An 11,010-nucleotide genomic window follows, 5' to 3' on the forward strand; every position below is an offset into this window, starting at 1 on the left:
GTACCCCCCACGATAATTGACAAGTCTGTCATACAGCCCTACCATTTAAAACCTTTATTCTCTTCGTTTTAAAAATAGTTTCGCATGGTTTTTCTCTCTTCTCGTTTTACAATGGTCCAGTGACTAATAAATGAGTGTTGTGTTATGAGTTTGTTCGAGCTCAAAAAAACGTGGTTCGAAATTGTTTAACGTTTAACGAATGGTAAGTTATTCTAGTTTTTATGTTGGTCTTAACGTGTTAGGGGCCAAGAATACAACATTGTCTGTCCATTATAACATAGAACTGATATGTTGAATTCAGATCTCTAATTATTTAAAAACCAAAAAAATAAAGCAGCAGTCAAAGTGGCATGTACGCGTAACCTAATATATATTTTTTTTACATTAAAAGATCGCCGTCTTCCTCGTCGCACTTACGACATTTGCATATGTTATCTTTGTTAAACTCACGGAAGGAATATAATGAACCGGTCACCCGTCCAAGTGCTGACCGCTGCCCGCGTGGCTTACCTTCGGTGATCGAACGACAACCTTTACCGTTTGACGAGTTTTTATTCTGCAATTGTTTACAATTAATCGACAAAAAAAATTGTTTTCTTAATTATCTAGTACTTAAAGCTATGAATCTACATTATACGGGTCTGTGCATGTTTCCGAATACCTGCACGAAAAACAAATCGGTTCGGTGGTTGCTATGGATTTCAAAAAAAAACAAAAAGTGTTGGGGGGCAACGGCACGCGGTGTTCCCAAGCGGTCACCCATCCAAGTACTGACCGCGCCCGACGTTGCTTAACTTCGGTGATCGGACGAGAACCGGTGCTTTTCAACGTGGTATGGCCGTTGCCGTGGTGTTTAGGTGTGATCGTTGGTGTAAAATATATTGCTTTTAACATTCCGATGCACGAATATGAACATCAAAACGCGATGCGTTTCGTTTCCGTATGCACTTACCCTCTGACGACCGACGTCGGACCGAACTAACGGGAAATCCCACAACAACCACCACGTCACGCTCTAACGACAAGAGAGACTACTAGACGGACTGGCGATCTCCCGCGTCGCACATTTTTCGACCGCCGGCGGCGGTGGAAAATCCAGAATTTCACCCCACCTACCGCGCTGCTTGCTCCGACGACGACGAGATTCCCACATTTGGATCGACCGAAATATGTAAGTAATATCAGGAAGTTCCGATTTTCGAGAGGAGACCTGTGTTTCTATTTACCTATCTATAATAATTATCGTTATAATCATCATATCATTATTATTATTATTAACATTATTATTTATTACCATTATTATTATTATTATTATTATTTATCGTCCCTCGGATTCGGCGATCTTCGAAAATCCAAGTTGGACCGTTAGACATTCGAACGCGGTGTGCGTGGCTGACGAGTTGTTATTTTTGGCGTTTTTTCTTCGATCTTCACCCCGACTTCGGACGACGCAGGTCGGACACGAAATTACGAAGAGAGAAAGACGGAAGAAAGGAAGAAAACCTGAAGATCCGTCGAAGAAAATATCGGAAAACTCGTAGGTGCGGCATCGGTCGGACGATGAAGACCGTCTCCTTTCGGATGATCCTCTCGACGGACTTTCGGCCGTCCCGAAGGGTCCGGACGGCAACGGGACCCGTCGTCGACTCGTCCCGTTTCAACTTCCGCCGAAAACGATCGACCTGAACGTCGGAGAGGCGGTTCGCGGCATCCTGTTGTCGGAATTGCCTCGGTTCGAACACCAGGTCCTTTCTGTGCTTCGACCGTTTCGGAAGCGTTTGGCGACGCGAAGATGTCGTAAAATCGAGAAGGTGGCGCGGTATTCCGGGAAGAGATGGACCAATATTTCGGCGAACGAAATATGGATTCCCGGAATCGACGCGTCTACCCCGCACCGCCGACGTAAACCGTCGGTCCCGAATCGAAACCGTGACGACCCGGATTTAGGGCTGGTGGTTGGAGGGGCGTGTACCTGATTCGAAACCCACCGACGTTCCGAGACGAACTTCGCTATCTCCAGGGAAACTTCGGAAACCGAGTTCGGCCAGCTTGATCACACGGTGGCGATGGTGATCGAGGAAAGAGGACGATGCCATCACGCGGGCAACGATTCCGAGGCCTGCAATTTCTTCGACGGCGGACGCGGTGCGCGTTCAGTCTTCCGTCCGCAGTGGCGACTATTTTATAAAGACTTAGAAAATTTTTTTGTTCAATTCTCGTTCACGAGGTGCTCGAAGTGTACGTGTGTGAGCAAGTGTTTTTTCAATAATTATTATTAACTTTTAACGTTTTAACGTGAAAGATGGCCGACGTCGAAAATCAAACAGCATCATCGGTCACCACCGGTTCCGCTGCCACCCCTCAATCCCACGCGAAGAAAGAGAAAAAAGCGAAAAATCCCAGGGCGAAACCGTCCCATCCTCCGACATCCGAGATGGTAAACAACGCCATCAAGGGACTCAAGGAACGCGGAGGATCGTCTCTTCAGGCCATCAAGAAGTTCGTCGCCGCAAATTACAAAGTCGACGCCGAAAAGGTCGCCCCTTTCATCAAGAAATATCTGAAAGGCGCCGTGGCGTCGGGATCTCTGGTTCAGACGAAAGGTAAGGGCGCGTCGGGTTCGTTCAAGCTCGCCTCGTCCACCTCCGGTGGTGCCAAAGTCGCCTCCGCCTCCGACAAGAGGAAACCCGCTTCGTCCGCCGCATCCAAGACGAAAAAATCATCCGCCAAACGTACCGCCGTCGCGACGACTTCCGACAAGGCTTCCTCGAAGACAGCCAAAAAACAAGCCTCCCCCAAAGCGAAGAAGACTGCTGCCGAAAAGAAGAGCGCCGTCGCTGCCTCCGCCGCCGCAGCGAAAGCCAAGAAATCGGCCGCCTCCTCGGCAGAAAAGAAAACTAGAGCCGCCCCGAAACCCCGATCGCCTTCCAAAGCGAAGAAATCTAACAAGGCTGGTCCGACTAAAAAACCCAAAGCACCCAAACCCAAGACAGCCAAAGCCATTCCTGTCAAGGTGAAAAAGGCCGCTTCGCCGAAGAGGAAAAAGTGAGAAACGTGGATGGATACTCGACTCATGTTCGTTCGGCTGTGCCTCGTTCCGACGTCATCATCGTACTACCGGCAACGGGGCACGCACAAATGGCCCTTTTCAGGGCCACACGATAATCTACGACGAAAAAAAGAAATAAAACTATCCTTACGGCGAAACCAAATAAAATAGATAGCATCAGCTGGCAGGTAGGTGATGACAGGATGCAATAAAATTTTACGAACGACCGCAACCCAACCCGAATCGAGAGGACCGACCGATTATTGACATTTTTATTTTATTCATTTCCGGTTGAAGGGCGATATATTTTTTTTTTTGCCTGTAAAGTTTGAGGTTCTGAAAAGAACCGATTTTTTTGTTATAAAATTCGTGTTTCGTGTTGTTCTTCCGAAACACGATGTGGAAAAATTTAAGCGCGTTCACCCCGAATACGTCTGGCAAGTTGGATGTCCTTTGGCATGATGGTTACACGTTTGGCGTGGATGGCGCACAAATTCGTGTCCTCGAACAGACCGACCAAGTAAGCTTCGCTCGCTTCCTGGAGGGCCATCACGGCGGAGCTTTGGAAGCGCAAATCGGTTTTGAAATCCTGAGCGATCTCCCTCACCAAACGTTGAAAGGGAAGCTTGCGGATGAGCAACTCGGTACTTTTCTGGTAACGACGGATCTCACGCAGAGCCACGGTACCAGGTCTGTAACGGTGGGGCTTCTTGACGCCGCCAGTGGCGGGAGCGCTTTTCCTGGCCGCTTTGGTAGCCAGTTGTTTCCTGGGGGCTTTTCCTCCGGTGGACTTGCGTGCGGTCTGCTTGGTCCTGGCCATTTCGAATGAAACGAATGAAAAACAAAACTGACAATTATTAAAATCGACTCTGACGATCGTTAGACGTGCACGCGTCGAAAGGTAAACGGGTACTAAAAATTCCGCCATATTAAATTGTACTTTTATACGTGAACAAAGTCAACGGCTGACTTCGTCGATTGGTCGATGGTGAACCGTTGAATCTATATAAGGCTCCGTTAGTTGAAATTTTGCGGTAGTTGACTTCCTAGGGACGAGGTGTGCAGGTATTTTGTGTCAGTTGAAATAATCTGAAAAGATGACCGGTCGCGGTAAAGGAGGCAAAGGATTGGGAAAAGGAGGAGCGAAGCGTCATCGCAAAGTCCTGCGTGACAACATCCAGGGCATCACGAAACCCGCTATCAGAAGATTGGCTCGTCGTGGCGGCGTGAAACGTATTTCCGGTTTGATCTACGAAGAAACTCGCGGAGTCCTGAAAGTGTTCTTGGAAAATGTCATCCGAGATGCCGTCACCTACACGGAACACGCCAAACGTAAAACCGTGACAGCGATGGACGTCGTCTACGCTTTGAAACGTCAAGGACGCACCCTCTACGGTTTCGGAGGTTAATTTCCTGGCGCTCTTCACCGTTCGAGAAAACCAGAATAAAATACGAAATACAAAATCGGTTCTTTTCAGAACCACAAAATAAAAATAAGAGGAAAAAAAAGAAACATGATGTTCTTTCGAGAAACAACGGACAATTATTACTAACTGACTACCTGATAAATGTACCAAGATCGTAAACACCCCTTGCTTTCCTTTTGGCATTGCAGTCGTAAATGATAATAATACAAAAAGAAAAGATGCATCGGTCATTTTACGAAAAAAAAAAGCTATAGTGGCCCTGAGAAGGGCCGATATTTTGAGTTTTCGCCACGGAGATGGATCGATCGTTCGTTTAAGGTTTCTTCTCGGTTTTTTTGGGTAAAAGTACGGCCTGAATGTTGGGTAAGACACCGCCTTGGGCGATCGTAACTCCGGACAGGAGTTTGTTCAATTCCTCGTCGTTTCTGATGGCCAGCTGCAGATGACGCGGTATAATACGTGTCTTCTTGTTGTCACGGGCAGCGTTTCCTGCCAATTCTAGAACTTCGGCGGCTAAGTACTCCATGACGGCGGCCAAATAGACGGGAGCTCCTGCACCGACGCGTTCCGCGTAATTTCCTTTTCTGAGAAGACGATGTATCCTACCCACCGGAAACTGGAGACCGGCACGGCTCGAACGGGATTTCGCTTTTCCCTTCACTTTACCTCCTTTACCGCGACCTGACATTTTAAGTTCGTTCGTTAGACACCACGAGAAGTAATAAAACTGACGGACGGGACTCGTCGATTGTAAAAGCTGGTAGCTGTGCTTCGAATTTATAGCCTCCGTGATAGGAGAATAGGACGTGACGATTGGTGGGAGCCCGTTTTCAGGTGGGGTTCTGGTGAACACACTACCTATCAGAAAGGTGGTGGTGCAAAGTTAACGCACGCACACGAGTCAGAGCAGTTCGCGAGTTTGTTGAATCGAATTGAATTGAAAAATGCCGCCGAAGACAAGTGGTAAGGCAGCCAAGAAGGCCGGGAAAGCTCAGAAGAACATTTCCAAGAGCGACAAAAAAAAGAAGCGCAGGAGGAAGGAGAGCTATGCCATCTACATCTACAAGGTGTTGAAACAAGTCCATCCCGACACCGGTATCTCTAGTAAGGCTATGAGCATAATGAACAGTTTCGTGAACGACATCTTCGAACGTATCGCCGCTGAAGCTTCCCGTCTGGCACACTACAACAAACGTTCGACGATCACCAGCAGAGAAATTCAAACTGCCGTGCGTCTGTTGTTGCCCGGTGAGTTGGCCAAGCACGCCGTCTCCGAAGGTACCAAAGCCGTCACCAAGTACACCAGTTCGAAATAGATGTTTTTCGTTTTCGACACATTTATAAACGGTTCTTTTCAGAACCACAAAAACTCTCGAACAAAAAAGAAAAAGACGTGAAACAGCGATTTTTAATTAACTTTTATTATGTCATTATTATTATTATTAGGTTTCATGCATTATCGGTATTTTGCACCCATGCCTATCCAACTTGTAGTTATGTGGTTATTGTATTCGAAATAATTTAGTTGATTGAGGTTATGTTATGAATAAATTTCTATTTTGCCAGAATACAACTCTTCGGAAGAAGAAATCAAATAAACAATCGTACATCTGCTGAACAACCTAGTTGATGGTTGATGGATTTGCATTACCCAGCATATAGCCTAAATGTTCATCTTTAGTGAAATTAAAATTACTTAGCTTTTTTAAGAAAGAAAAAATTAGAACGAATTCTCATCGAAAAAACCGCGATTCCTACAAATGATACAGATGGTTTTGTAGTCGCGTATGTTATTGAATACAATGAGCCGACATTTTTCCGACTCTTTGTTTCATCGAAAACGTTGTTGACATTAGCAAGGAACGTTAAGGATTCCCTGAAACAGACAATTTCACTGTTTTGGAATAGCAGTATGTGCAAATGAGAGGACAGAAGACTTTGAAAAAAGGAGTGAACAAAACTGTACTTTAGTACAGAATGTTATGTTTATTTTAATTTCAATTGTTCCTGTTTTAATGAGATTTTTTATGTTCCTAAATCATTTTCTATTTTTTTTTTCATTAGAGAAGAGTTATTGTCGAGTTATTATCTCTACCTAGCATAAAAATTAAAATACTTTGCAACATTACGTTATTATACATTGCATATCTGACATAAAATACTTGCAAAAATTACTTAGCTAATTAATATTACGCATGACAACTCACATTATTTACTTTGCAAAACATTATAGAATACATAACAGATAATTGTGACCCTGTGTATTGTTCATTGGAATTAAAATAAAAAAAACGTGATTTCGTCAATCGCCGTTATTTGCGACTTCAGGCAACTGTCGCTAAGAGCTATTTTTGTTTCTCCGTTCAATTTCCCGATAAAATCGTCGACTTAGTTATTAACTAAGTTCTTCAGTTAGGTGGTATCAACAATACCACAATAGCCATGTTGCCGGAGTTTTTTGATAAAAGACTTGCTAGTTGGAATACAGAAAATATTTACCAAACACCTATTCACGATAATAAACCGGGGCACTATTGTGGGTTTTCGGTTGGTTTTATATTATATTAGGTACTCACCCTTCGTAACGTGTCTCCACGAAAAAACGTCACTTTCACACTAACCACCTTTCGTTTTAACTCTCGCGACGATAACTGAAATGTTGACGCGCGCCGGACAGATTCACGGACATACAACCACCCACCCACCCCGCGCCCCGGTTTCCGTCTGGACTGGTTCTGTCGTCCGAGTGAGTGCCAAAAATTAGCGTTCGTCTATTAAATGATTGTCGGATGATGATTATTGACGGACACTTTTATCGCACCCGATCACACTTTAGTTACTACCTACGTTTAGTATCGACGACGCATCGTTTCGATTATTGAAATTCGAATTGAATTTTTTTTTTTTCTAGTTTTCGACGTAGATTCGCGTGACACAAATATTATGAGCCTTTTTGGATCGATTTCGTGTGCATCACGCCATTTCTACGGGCGAACGTGAATGTGAGATGTTGACGTGATGGAAGCAACGTTTAGGCAATCCGCATTACGTATTACTATCAATTATATTTTAAACGAATGAAAACTTCAATTCAGAAGTGTGATAATCCCGATCCATTCAAGTTTTGTTAATTTTAGATTAAAAATGCGTGAGTATTGTACTATTGCTAACGATGCCAAAACATCGCATATTCAATGTAAAAAGAACAAGAGCAACGGGCCATTAAGTTAATTTAAAAATAACTCGTACCGGATAAGTCGAATACGTATCCAGGGAAAATTTATTAATTTTAAAATTGACCGGCGGAAACAGGTTCTCGCCTCCCACCACTTTTGTGTAGCGGCCGCCAAATCAATTTTGTTTTTATATAATTGATTCAAAAAATTGAAATTCACGCATAGTTATCTGTGCCTGAAGTGGGTCATTTTCATTGCATTGTTAGTAAGATCGAAACCATAGAAACCATACAAAACGCATACGACTATTTCTGTTTTTCATTTCACGCACTGTTTTTTATTAGTTACCTAGCAACATGGTCACTGCATTGAAACTTCAGAGTTCCTTCAAAAATTTGAATTTTTAATTTCAATTTTTTGAATCAATGATTTAATATAAAAATAACTATTGTGGAAAACAGCAAAAAATAAAATAATACCACTAATTGGCGGCTGGTCAGGATAGACCTAACGTTCGAAATTTAGAAAAATATTTTTTTTATTTTAATACTGTTACTTTTCTAATGAAGTGCGAAATAAGTTGTGCCCCATAGCTATCTTTTTTATTTTTCACTACGACAATTACAAAGTGTTGATATTCACAACTTTTCGTGAGCACTTCGATAGAAATGAACAAGAACGCAGGAAAATTCCACACCGAATATTAATATTCTGTCTTGGCCCATGTTTACTTTTATCTACCGCAAAACAAAATGTTCGGATTTGTCAGGGGTATTCTGATTTAAAAAAAGAAGAACATTTGACGAATATTTTAAGTCTCAAACGTTTGGAAAATAATGCAACAACAATTCATAGACTACAAAAAAGCCTATGATTCAGTACCACATTCATGGTTAATTAAAATTCTTAAAATTTATAAAATTAATATTAAATTAAATCACCTTCTTTATATGGATGACATAAAACTTAACAATAACTGAAAATCAATCAATATGTCGTGGTCATTACGAAAATTTAGAATATATAACTAAAGAAGGAGAAATCATTAAAAATTTAAATAAAGGAGAATTTTATAAATATTTAGGTATTAATCAATCAAATCAAATTAAATCTATTCTTTTGGTGTTATAAAATGGTCCAAAACTAATTTAAAGAATATAAATATTCAAACTAGAGTTCTCTTTACAAAATTTTGTAAACATCACCCCAAATCTGCTGTTGAAAGATTTAATTTACCACGCGAAAATGGTGGTAGGGGTTTTTCAAATCTAGAAATTCTACAACACAATCAAATTGCTTCACTAAAAAATTATTTTCTCAATAGAGCTCGTGATATGACACTATAGCAAATATAAAACAAAAGTCTTTACATGGGAGATATTTTAAAGAGCTGAGGGTTTTATATTTGCAATACAAGATCTTGCACCGTTTTGGCTCACAGCGAATATAAAAAACGTCATGATATATTCGCAAAAATTATACACATGAATTTAGCAGTTAAATTCAATTTATTAAAGGATACACAACCACATTACATTTATAAACCAGAAAGTTGTTTAGAAAATGACAATTACAAATTATATTTTGATCGCACAGTTTTAACTGACATTCACATTCAGCATAACAGACCAGACATTATTATTTTAAATAAACAACAAAAGCAAGCATATCTTTTAGATATAGCTGTTCCAAATTCACACAATATAACACAGACATATAATACAAAAATTAATAAATATATTATTATAATTTCAGCAACAGGAATAGTACCGCAATCTCTTTTTAAAAATTTAAAAATTTTGGACTTAGAGAACACATAAAACACAAAAAAGTCAAAATGTGGAGGCGAGACGCCGGTAATTATGTTGATAAGCACTGCACTACTGCCGCCGGGTGGAGGTGGGATACGAAAAGAAGATGCTCTCACTGCTCTCACTCACAATAAGTTCGGAAAAACCGAATTTTATTATCGTATTTAATTGACGTCACAGTTACTTTGGCGAAACAGGAGCTCGCTTTTCGAAGGCATGATGAAAAAGACAGACGAATCAATTTGATATATAAAACCTAACAGGAACGGCTGGTCCATGAGGTCATTTGGGAATGACCCCCTAAAAAATAAAGGTTTTACCCAACACCAGCCGCGACTGCAATGTACACAAGACTATGACTGCTACATATTATGTTATTTCAACCAAATCAGAAGTACAATAATTTTGAAAAGTAAGTGCAATGTATACTTCTAAATCTATCTAAATTTATTAATATGTAATTTTTTTCAAAACTATCGATCTTTCTTTGAAACATTTTCAATTCACAATTCACTGTTGGAAGCGCTGTACTTTTTAGTATAAATACGTATACGAAAAATTAAAATAATAGTTGAATTAACACATCGTTAAATGTTACGAGGAACATAGTTTTTTGGATTACACAGCAAAATCTTGGAATTTCAGTCCGATATTACTCCATTGAGTCTTTGGACTCACAAATAAATACCTCGAAAAGCCGACAAACATCTGTCTAGAACTTTTCTAGTAACCAGAGGGTATCGTAAACGACCCGTGTTTAGACCTCTTTCGTGAAAGTGACCGACCGCCGGCGCCGCTCGATTTCGTCATAAATCTCAGCCGTACCCCCCACGATAATTGACAAGTCTGTCATACAGCCCTACCATTTAAAACCTTTATTCTCTTCGTTTTAAAAATAGTTTCGCATGGTTTTTCTCTCTTCTCGTTTTACAATGGTCCAGTGACTAATAAATGAGTGTTGTGTTATGAGTTTGTTCGAGCTCAAAAAAACGTGGTTCGAAATTGTTTAACGTTTAACGAATGGTAAGTTATTCTAGTTTTTATGTTGGTCTTAACGTGTTAGGGGCCAAGAATACAACATTGTCTGTCCATTATAACATAGAACTGATATGTTGAATTCAGATCTCTAATTATTTAAAAACCAAAAAAATAAAGCAGCAGTCAAAGTGGCATGTACGCGTAACCTAATATATATTTTTTTTACATTAAAAGATCGCCGTCTTCCTCGTCGCACTTACGACATTTGCATATGTTATCTTTGTTAAACTCACGGAAGGAATATAATGAACCGGTCACCCGTCCAAGTGCTGACCGCTGCCCGCGTGGCTTACCTTCGGTGATCGAACGACAACCTTTACCGTTTGACGAGTTTTTATTCTGCAATTGTTTACAATTAATCGACAAAAAAAATTGTTTTCTTAATTATCTAGTACTTAAAGCTATGAATCTACATTATACGGGTCTGTGCATGTTTCCGAATACCTGCACGAAAAACAAATCGGTTCGGTGGTTGCTATGGATTTCAAAAAAAAACAAAAAGTGTTGGG

General features: G+C 40.9%; 1 non-coding gene across 1 annotated transcript; it reads right to left on the reverse strand.

Annotated features, from left to right (window-relative positions):
- Positions 1-726: 726 nt before the first annotated feature.
- Positions 727-846, reverse strand: LOC138141052 (5S ribosomal RNA). The gene has a single exon (XR_011162949.1). It is a non-coding gene; the product is annotated as a 5S ribosomal RNA (ribosomal RNA).
- Between the last annotated feature and the right edge of the window lie 10,164 nt (positions 847-11,010).

Source organism: Tenebrio molitor, unplaced genomic scaffold (genome assembly GCF_963966145.1).
Source record: "Tenebrio molitor unplaced genomic scaffold, icTenMoli1.1 SCAFFOLD_849, whole genome shotgun sequence".
Classification (NCBI taxonomy): domain Eukaryota; kingdom Metazoa; phylum Arthropoda; class Insecta; order Coleoptera; family Tenebrionidae; genus Tenebrio; species Tenebrio molitor.